Source organism: Nicotiana tabacum, chromosome 15, assembly GCF_000715075.1.
Source record: "Nicotiana tabacum cultivar K326 chromosome 15, ASM71507v2, whole genome shotgun sequence".
NCBI lineage: Eukaryota > Viridiplantae > Streptophyta > Magnoliopsida > Solanales > Solanaceae > Nicotiana > Nicotiana tabacum.
In genome coordinates this window covers 86,487,719-86,499,541 of record NC_134094.1, presented here as the reverse complement: position 1 = coordinate 86,499,541, position 11,823 = coordinate 86,487,719, and the positions used below count along the sequence as shown (strand labels likewise).

Sequence of the window (11,823 nt, the reverse complement as noted above, 5' to 3'; positions counted from 1 at the left end):
CTCCGGACAGCTCAAATCTATCCAAATTAATTATATAACTTCATTAAAATTCATCGGAAACAATTTCGGATAACAATACGTCGACTTAAAATTTTATTCCAAAAAGTCAACAAAAGTCAACGCGGGGCTCGCTCCTTGGAACCCGATATAATTTTCATGAAATCCGAACACCCATTCCGATACGAGTTCAACTATACCAATTTTATCGAATTCCAATAACAACTCGACCTCCAAATCTTAAATTTTCGTTTTTGGAAGATTTTGTAAAAATCTTGATTTCTTCCATTTAAATCTGAATTAAACGATGAATATAACCATAGATTCATAAAATATAATCACTTTAGGATATAGAACACTTACCCTAGTCGAAGTCGTGAAGAAATTCTCAAAATCGTCCAAAAACCGAGCTCCAAAAATCCCAATCTAAAATGAAGAAATGATAGATTTTCAATCCTTAAGTTTCTCCCAGGTTCGCATTTGCGGACAAAAACTTCGCATTTGCGAATGAACAGTACCTCACATGAATAGTGCTTTCGCAATTGCGAATGAGCAATATTTTCGCAATTGCGAATGAGCAGTGTTTTCGCAATTGCAAATGAACAGTGTTTTCGCAATTGCGAATGAACAATGATTCACCAGAAACCAGCAAACTCAAACTTCTCCGAAATGATCCGAAACCACCCTGAAACTCATCTGGAACCTCTCGGACATAAACCATATATAAATTTCAATCATAAAACATGCTACGGACATGCTAGCGCACTCAAAATACTGAAAGGATATCGTCTTGACCCGATATTGATCATCGTCAAACTCTCAAATTTTTTAACTTTACTAGTTTTTCAACCAATGATCCAAAAATACACCTAAGCCCCTCGGGACCCGTCAAATCATACCAACTAAAACATCATATGAACTTAGTCGAAACTTCAAATTATATCGAACAATGCTAGAACTACGAATCATACCCCAATTCAAGCTTAATGAAACTAAGAAACTTTAACTTCTACATTTAATGCCAAAACCTATCAAATCACGTCCGATTGACCTCAAATTTTTTACACAAGTCATAAATGACATAACGGACCTATACAAATTTTCAGAACTGGATTCCGACCCCGATATCAAAAAGTCAACCCCCCGGTCAAGCTTCCCAAAAATTTTATTTTCGCCATTTCAAGCCAAATTCCACTACGGACTTCCAAATAATTTTTCATACAGAACTATTGGAACCATGAGAATTTGAATCCGAGAGCGTTTACTCAAAAGTCAACTCTCCGGTCAACTCTTTTTATTTATGCTTCTAAATAAGGATTGTTCTTTTAACTTAATTCAGAATCTTCAGTAAATCAAACTCGACCACACCCGTGGGTCATAATACATATTGCGAAACTGCTCGAGATCTTAAGTCACTGAACGGGGCATTAATTCTTAAAACGACAAGTCGGGTCATTACAATACAAGTTACATGGTATCTCTTACAAACTTCATAAATCTATCAAGGTCCGGAGGAATTTTCGTTGGTGGTGGCAGAAAAGTAGCTGGGTCATCGCCACTTCCGGACGAAACAACATCCTCCGCAAGTTTAGCTAGCATTTCTTCGTAAGCTTTGTCTTCATCTGGTTGTGATTCAGCAAGTTCAAAATTTCTTCTTTCCGACCGGATCCAATCTCTGAAAAGTACTGATTTTTCCAAGATCTCTCTCATAGACGCTCTATAATCACCGAGTTGAAGTCTTGATTGACTGAAAGCGCTATCTGATGCCACTGTTGAAGCTTGAATAGTTAAAATATCTCGGGTCATCCTTGAAAGAACCTGAAAGTATTTTTCTTTGTCCTTCCACCATTCCAAAAGATTAAAGGAGCCGTCGGGATTCACTTCCTCAATTCCCTGCGACAAATAAACTTCAAACTTATTTAGTTGTAAAAAATCACTACTACTAGAACCTTGAGAACTCCTAAGCCCTGCCCAAGCACTAAGTGCTCTTACTCTCGCAGTTCTTTTAGATGATTGAGAATCAGAAGAAGAAGGAGTTGGAATATTTGGTCTAGCATGATTTAATGCAACTTGATAAGTATTAAAAATAGTTTGAGCATTTATTCTAATTGTGGCTATTGCTTCCGGAAGTTGAGACAATTCCTCATCTTCAAGTGCTAAACCATTATAAATAGTTTCATACCAAAAATGAGGACCTCCTAATTTCATACAAGGATTTAACAAAGCAGAAAAACCATAAATAGGGGAATAGAAAAAAAAATTAAACTTTTTTCTCATATAATCAATAGCAAATTTATAAATTTCTGATGCCGACACCGTACCAACAATGCCGACACCGCACCAACAATGCACTTATTATTTTAGTAGAACAATAATCCTCGTTCACATGGGATAGGGAAGATTTTCAACATCATATATCAACCAATATATGTTTTTCTTTTCGCTTATTATTGGTCGAATTTTAGTGTACTCTAATAGTGTATAATAGTTTTATACCATTATGCTAAACTACCTGCAACAATAAGTAGTATTTACTAACCTGAAAGGTAAAAAGTAGATAACCTAGTATAACCAAGTTAAATTAAATTGATGTAATAAAAAATTTACACCGAAATATATACTACACATTTTATTTTATTTTATTTCATATGAACCTGTTTTATTGAGTATAAAGTTAAAGAAAGAAACGAATATTTTTGTAACTTGTAATCTTAAACATATCATTAAATTTGTGTTAGTATACGACTTTTGAAGTTTATGGTCTTATTATAACATTTGTATGACTATAAAAGCTTAACATTAAAGGTAAAATAAATCATTCTTCTTGGAATATAATGAAAATATGAAATAGCTCAGGTCACATAATTAAACGGGAATAAATGTATTAAAGGAGCATAACTTAAATCCTTAACGGTAAATATTTATCTAGTGATGTGACCAATGAAAGACTCCAATTCCTTACTTGTCACGCCGCCTTCCACCACCGACTTCCGAATAGCCACTCCTAAATCCGCCGCTCTTTTACGAATCTCGTTTCCTTCATTGCTCAACACCAGTGTTTTCACAGCTCTTTCAACAGTATTTGATGTTACTACTTCATTTCTACGTTCCCAATTATTCACAAGAATTCCAACTTTCAGAAATTTCGATATTAAAATGCTATTTCTTGGCTGATCAGAATGCATGGGCCATGCAATAATAGGAACTCCCATTGAAAGACTCTCCATGCGCGAATTCCATCCACAATGGCTCATAAATCCACCAATTGAAAAATGTCCTAATATCTCTAATTGTGGTGCCCAATCTCTTACTATTATTCCTTTATTCTTAATTCTTTCTTCATACCCATTTGGAAGTTCCATTTTTCTCACTTCTCCTGAAAAAATATCTCCTTTATCGGCATCTCTCAATGCCCAAATGAGCTTTGTCTCACTTCTTTCTAATCCTATACAAAGCTCTTTAATTTGTTCATCAGTTAATGAAGTTGTTGTTCCAAATGAAATAAAGATGACGGATTTTGGAGATTGTTTATCAAGCCATGTCAAACATTTGTGACGTTGCCCGATTGATGAATTGTTGCTTGAACTACTAGTCATCACTGGATTGAATGGACCTATACCCCAGTGCATTTTGTTTCTTTTTATTGGTTCTTTTTCTAGTAAATTCATGAATTTTCCTTCTATGACTCTGCTTGTGTTGTAAATATTTCCAGTGTCAGAATTTGAGTATTTCCTTTGTGCAGCCATGAAATCCATGAACTCTGACGTAAAACAACCTTCAAATTTTCGGGAAAAAAAAAAACAAAATAAGAGAGATGGTAAATGTAAGAGATCATAGTAAATTCAGAAAATTTACACCCAAGATATATTTGGGTGTTTGACGAAAAGTAAACATAAATGAGTTTAATATGGTGTAAAAAATACAGGGGCATAGGCACCTTGTTCCAAGCGGTGTCACGTGACACCGCTTTGTCGAAATATTTTCGTAATATGTATGTATAAATAACAAATAACATTAAAATATTAGGTATAAATATAAAAAATAACGCTACTTGTTGTGACAAGTAATTTATTTATTTGTTCATTTTTCATATATTGACCCCACTTACGAAGATTTCTGCATAAGCCGTTGATGAAATAGTTCTACAATTCGGTTAGTTATAGGATAAATATTAATAAAATAAATTTTTTGATGACATTAATCACTACTTCGATAATTATGGCTACTGACCTACTATCACAAATTAAAATTTGATGATAGTGTAAAAAAAATACTTATTTTATCGGTGTATATAACTTGAATCCAATATAAAAATAAAAAAAACAACCTGTAAGAGATGGTACGTTTTCTAGTATTCGGGCTTCAATAGGGAAAGGCTTTCCCATAGATTCCCAAAAGGAACAAGAAAATAGTAAAAGCTGACACACTATGAAAGTTGTAGGACTCAGCATTTGGTATTGAAGTGAAATCTTGAACAACATAAGCCATTAGAGAGTCATGAATAACAATAATTCGACGTGCATTTGGTGATAAAAAAACGTAGAAGTGAAGCCACAGGCTCTCGAAGATGAGACGACGATGATTCGAATGAAGGTTGAAGGTGTGAAGGGAATTTAATGGTGGAATTAGGATTTGGAGGTGGTGACTGAAATGGAGGTGTTGGCCATAGAATATGTATGATGTTATAATTTATTAGTTTGACAAAGTAAGATGAATGTTGTGTGTGTGTATATATATATATATATATATTTATTTATTTTATTTATTTTATAGAATTTGACCTAAAGGAATTTTGATGCTCTTTGTATCTATGTTTACGAAAAGCTTCTTGCTTGTTCATTTATTCTTATTTTTATTAACAAAAAGAGTATCAAAATCTAAATCTTGGATAAATTTGAATTTGAGTGGATACAGTTCATTTGGATAGATGGAACTAAAAGTAGCATCTCAGTAGAAATGCCGTAATATATGCAGTTATAGAACTTGCACTGGAATGAATTCTTATCAATGTCGAGATAAACATAAGACTAGGCAGTTATAAGAGACTAAAAAATACTCCACTAAATATCACACTTGGGATTTAAAGTTGTTACCCCCTTTATCATTACACTAAAATTTTCCATTATGCTAAGAGAAAATATTATTTTTTTCGTACTTGTACATTATATATAATTCTCCCAAAGGGAATCCTTTATAACTACATATTGCGGCCCCTGGGTCTAGGATATACACTGTCGGAACACTGATAAGAAATTGCACTTTGTGTATAGGAAGAAGACAATCTCAACGCGAAATAACTTCCACTAACAATATCCTTTTTTTATATAAACTAAGTAATATTTTCATGAGTCGACAGTCGACAGTGCATAAATATGGAATGTCATTCAGTCACCTAAATGATGAATAGAAAATAGAAAATATTAATGCCGATCATGTCAAACGAGTCGACATCTCTGTTAATGTGAAAAGTTCTTTTTGAATTGACAACAAACACTGATCATGGAGCAGCCCATGTCCCTAGCTTTTAATAAAAAGGTCCTTAACGAATATTGCATGTCACTATATATAGTATATAATAATATATCAATTAATATTTGGTTTATCTGATATTGGCTTGGCTACATATTATGTATATTCCATTCTAGGTGTGTTAGTATTAGATAGTATTCTCATGTCAGATTAGTATAGACGAACTTGATTCTCTTTATCCTTTGATGGAAACTCTCGTTAAGTTGCAAATAACTGATCGACATGTAATATAAAACACGTGAAATTGATATTGACAAGTCACTGTACATGTGTTTTTATGTTAACAAGTCTATAGTGTACATGTGTTAGATAATTCTAATTCTAATTCTAATGTACATATCTTGGTCTTTGTTCAATGAATTTGACTTTTTAAGTACTGTTTCAACAAATAGGAAAGCAACAACGTTTTTCATGATTTGACTTTGTGTCGGGGCAGAATTCTAAGTTTGTGTACATATATTGATGCTTCTTTTGAAAAACAAAAAAACAGCTATCTGTAACAGTTACTTGCCATTTCTTGTGCAGAGCACTAGCAGATGATACTACACTCCATTTATGAGTATAAGTTAATCCTACTAACTCTTGTACTGGACTTCATAAATTGATTGATTTTGATAATAATATTTTTTTAATGCCCTCTCTGAAACCATCTACCCATTTATTTCCTCATGCAACTGTAGCCTTTAATTTGATTAAGGACTTAAAAATAAACTCTTCACTTTATCACCGCTTGCCCTTGACTCTTACTTTAAGTCTAACTTAACCCTAAAAATAAATTTATAAAAATAAGAATAGCCCGAAATCATATAAAGAAACCAAGACACTCATTACTTACCGATATGAGACAGCTCAACATCATCCTAGCTCTATGGCACGGGGCATATTTCATGCGAAGGATCCTGAGATGTTAGTTGATCTTTGACTCGTTTCAAGACCAAAAGCGATCAATGAAAGCACATTAATCTCATGAACCAAACGCAAATATTTTGTTTGGTTTTAAGAGGAAAAGAATTTTGGAAATCTTTTTTCAAAAACTAAAATCAAGAGGTGTTGGAAAGACAAAATCAAACTGTTTTTTAAGGATATCCATTATTCTGAAATTGGTAGTTAGTTCCTTCATGGTGACTCAATTCATTCTATTCTATATTTTTTTCTATATGTACAAATCTTCAGAATCTTGTCTTTTTCAGTTTTATATTCCATGAAGGACATCGAATTAAGTTATTTTCCTATAATGAAGGGTCCAATTGGAAAAGCTCTAACAGGTGGAAACTAATATTCCACGTCAATGATTAAAAAGATCAGAATATTAGTTCAAAGAAATAAAGTGATACATCGAGTAGTTCTACAAATTTAATGTATAACTAAATTATATATCAATAACGCCAACCATAGAAAAGATAAATTATTAATTCAAGAAGTCCAAACAGTGATTTGAACTTCCTATTTCCTGAAGTGGAAGGGGGTTTGGCTATTTTTAGACACAATAAGTATTGGACCGCATGTAGCAAAGTATATGGCAGAAATGTATGAAGATGAAGTTCATAAATAGAAGTCGTTGCAATTTGATAGCTGATGATAAGATGCCATTAAAAGTAGGAACCCGAATAGATGTCTTGTTTTGTATCTATTTTCTGTCATTGATCTATTTCTGTCACCAAATAAGGCAATATAGAGGACTGTGTGTGTGCCACTATTTTGTAAGTATCCATTTTATTTTACTCTTAATAAATATGGATAAGGAGAATAGTAAAAGATTCGTTTTGGGCATTTGCATCAATACCCAGTTTTGGGGTCATAATTGAAGTTATATCCACTTTATACAAAACTTTGCAAGTCTACTAATGTTAAGATCAACTTCATACTTATCGGGTTTGAAGTTGAAAAAGATTAGTTTAAAGTGCAATGCACTTAAGGCCAATTAAGTCTAATGTGCACAAATTGCACTTAAGATGCACTTAAGGTCAAATAGGTCAGAAATGTAACAAATGTTTTCATGCACTTAGAACCAAATAGGTCTGAAGTGAAAAAATTGCACTTCAAATTCACGTAAGGCCAAATAGGCCTGAAATGCAAACTACCCAGAAATAGAAACTTGTTCTTCGAATTTCAATAATCCAATACACGATTTAATACCTAAATCTACTCCAAATGGGCTCAAATTTAAAACAGCCTCCAAATATCATTAAGAACAAACCACAATCATCAATTTGTCAAAACAACAATAAATCTAATAAACTCATTTTGCAAAGAAAAAGAAGAAGAAGAAACCCTAAGCAATAGTAAAAAATAAAGTGTCACAACAACTCACTACTGTAAAATACCAACCACCTTAAAACATGCTCGCAAACACCATATAATTCGATGTCACCTTTATTTTCACAACGCAGAAGAAGAAGAAGAAGAAGAAGAAGAAGAATAGGAGGAGGAGGAGGAGGAGGAGGAGGAGGAGGAGGAGGTGGAGGAGGAAGACGAAGACAAAGAGGAGGAGGAGAAAGAGGAGGAGAAGGAGAAGGAGAAGGAAAAGGCATGAAATTGTCTATACTTTGGGTGTTGGTTAAAAAAAATTTAAAAGTTGGTACTGGTTAAATGGGGCAACCAAATAGGGAGCCCCGTGAAATTTGTACATCCGTTTTCTTAACTGGTGCAAGGTTAAACTTAAAAGGTGTTAAGAGGCCGGGTCATTCCAGGCCAGTCTTGGCAAAAATCAGCCCGGCAAGCCTCAGTATCGGTCTGCCATTAACGATATTAACGTGTCCTGGTCCCAGCCGATTAAAATTGGGCCTAGAACGGTACCGTGTTTAAAAATTTTATTTAAAAGTCGACATACATATATATATATATATATATATATATATATATATATATATATATATATATATATATATATATATATACATATATATATATACATATATATATATATATATATATATATTATATATCTAATTTTTATTTTAATGTTATGAATATTCTAACTTATAAATAATAATTTTAATTTATACGAAGTGAAAGTAAAAATATAAAATTTCCTCTATAAATAATATTTGGATAAAAAATTTCAAAGGCTTAAGAGCTTTATATTTCATTAAGATAATATCATAGTACATTAAACATGAAGATCTTTAACTTATAATTTGCAAGTTTTTTAAAAGAAAATTAAACTTTCAAATTAAATTTTACATTTTACAACAACCAAATTAAAGTAAAAAGAGTACATTCAAATTTGGATTTAGTCTTTAAATATTTTGCATTTGCCTAGTAAGTTCTTCGTAGTCAAAATGAACTTCATGGTCAGCTTCTAGGGGGTGTTAAATTCATATGGGCAACTATTTGTCAATATATTTCTAAGTTCCTCGTCCTCTTGTTTATCTATATCTTCACGTCTTTGATTTCTTCGCTCCGATCTTTCAATCGCTGAAACATACTAGAACTTACAACGCATTACTTCTCAATGAGTGATTACTTGTTGTCTTGCTTGACTAAGTGTGCTCTCTGATGAAACGATTGAAATTGGCACATTTAGCATGTCCCGAGTCATTGCCAAAAGAACGGAAAACTACTTTTCATTTTTCTTTCACCATGCCAACAGTGAAAATTCCTTTGTGTAGGCTCCGTTTGCTTTTGCAAGTAGATTTGAAGTACATCCATATTTCTGTTGTTTGTTTTTATGGAGCATAGTAAGACCGGCCATGATGTATGGGACTGAGTATTGGCCTGTTAAGAACTCACATATCCAGAAGATGAAAGTAGCAGAAATGAGGATGTTGCGGTGGATGTGCGGGCACACTAAGATAGATAAGATTAGGAATGATGATATTCGGGAGAAGGTGCATGTGGCTCACATTGATGACAAGATGCGGGAAGCGAGACTTAGATGGTTCGGACATGTTCAGAAGAGAAGCCCAAATGCTCTGGTACGGAGATGTGAGTAGCTGGTTACGGAGGGCACGAGAAGAGGTAGAGGGCGGCCTAAGAAGTTTTGGGGAGAGGTGATCAGGAAGGATATGGCGAGGCTCCAGATTTCCAAGGACATGACACTTGATAGGAAGATGTGGAGGTCAAGTATTAGGGTTGTAGGTTAGGAGGTAGTTGAGTCGTGCCTTACTTCGTAACATGGTGAGACTAGCCATGTAGGGTATTTTTCTAAGATAACTAGTGGGAATGTTGTGGCTTACTATTTCTCTTTTCAGTGCAGGTCCTATTTACTAGCTATCGCTTTTGCTTTACATATTTCTTCTAGATTTCATGAGGTTCCAATTTTTCTTATGACTATTGTGGTGATACTAATATTTACTAATATTGTCTCCCTTTACTTTGCATTCTTTCTTCTGGATTTCATGGTGTTCCTATTTATCCTATGATTGTTGTTGTGATACTAATATTATCTCCCTTTTTGTCCCTTTTATCTTTTTATTTTTTTGAGCCGAAGGTCTTTCGGAAACAGTCTCTCTACTCCTTCGGGGTAGGGGTAAGGTCTGCGTACACACTACCCTCCCCAAATCCCATTAGTGGGATTTTACTGGGCTGTTGTTATTGTTGTTGTTGTTGTGTTTTTACGGAGCATAGTGTAGACCAAATTTTAAAATCATCAAGGCTATCATCTTCATCTGTAATAGCAGATGTTGTAGCAGAACTAGAAGAAAGATTGGGGTTATTAATAGAAGGATTTAAAACAACACCGATTAGGTTAATAGGGGGAATATGAAAAGAATTTTTTTAAACTTTTCTTGCATTGTTTCAACAACATCTTTATATTTTTCTTTCTTCTTGAAATTAGAGAGTAAAAGAGAAATTTCAACTATATATATTAATACTTTAGCATTAGTAGGGTAATAAGCTCTAGAAAACTCAACATAGCCACATAAAATTTATGTAAAAATTTAACATCATTAATGGCATCTCAAATATTAATTGTTATCATACGGTTAGGATCGATACAATTCGCATTAGCAACTTTAGTTATAGGCAATTTGTATTTATAGAATATTTTAAGAACATATATACATAATTTCACCGAGTAATGATTTCATCTCGCATGAATCTTGGGGTGATGTTATGTTCAGTACACTTATCCTTAAATTCTCTAATTCTAAGGTGTCTATTATTTTCTTCAATAACACCAGTGACTCTTCTAACTAGAGTAATCTCATTCGAAAATAAATCAAGGTCACTTTTAATAATTAAATTATAAACATGACATGCACACCTAACATGAAAGATATCATCAAGTGGTGGGTTCAAATGCAGTTCTAATAGTGAAATAGCGACATATTAGTTAAAAGCATTATAAAAAGACAGACACAACACTTTTTTTTTTTATTAAGATTGTAATATGCCACGAGTTCACAAATGGCAGTACTTAAAATTTATATGTGTATCACACTATGTATCACATATATATCATATTTGTATCAAATGCGTATTATATATATATTCATGTATACTTGTGTGTGTGATAAATGCGTGATACATGTTTGATACATGATTTTTTTTAACACGATTTTAACTACAAATTTTGATACCAAATCACCTCCAATCTTCCTCAAAATTTGTATATTGGCTCATATATATGTTTTCAATGAATTTCAACCATACTCAAGATATTTGAAATCTTGTGTATTATATATATTGTACCTCGCTACTTGTCAAAAAATAATTGGAGAAAATTATACAGACCGACGATTAACATGACATATTCTTTCTACAAATAAGTAGCTACAATTGAACCATTCATAGGGTTACTTCCAAGAACACAGCGTGTTGATTATAGGTAAAGGGTACTTAAAAAACAAAATGGCATGTCTGTCAAGTAATTAACATGATATTTCATAGATTAGCAGCTATAACGGAATCCTATATGTTTAATTAAAACCAACTAGATTTAGGATACGGGCGATGCGCGTGTACCCTTTACGATGCATATAAAATTATAAAAATATAAGCTCTTGAAAATGACAAATATTGAGGCTATTCAGTCAAAGAAGTAGAGGCTAAGCATGAAACAACCAAGATGATTTTGGAAGTTTAGTGTTCTATTATGTATCTCATTCTTTTATATTAATTTTGTATCAAAATAATCGTCCAGGTACCATATATTCTAGACAAGTCAACTAAAAAAAGAAAAAAATTAGCAATGAAAAATTATGTAGTTAAATAATAAAAACTTATCGCTAATCCTATTCAGTGACAAAATTAGTGACAGATCATTAAAAAAAAATTACCAGCTACAAGATGAATTTCATAACTAATTTCCATTTTTAAAGCTAAATTATGTAATAAAAATTCTTAGTAATA

General features: G+C 32.8%; 1 pseudogene; it reads right to left on the bottom strand.

Annotated features, from left to right (window-relative positions):
* Nucleotides 1-2,833: 2,833 nt before the first annotated feature.
* Nucleotides 2,834-4,500, bottom strand: LOC107813049 (zeatin O-glucosyltransferase-like; annotated as a pseudogene).
* Nucleotides 4,501-11,823: the final 7,323 nt, after the last annotated feature.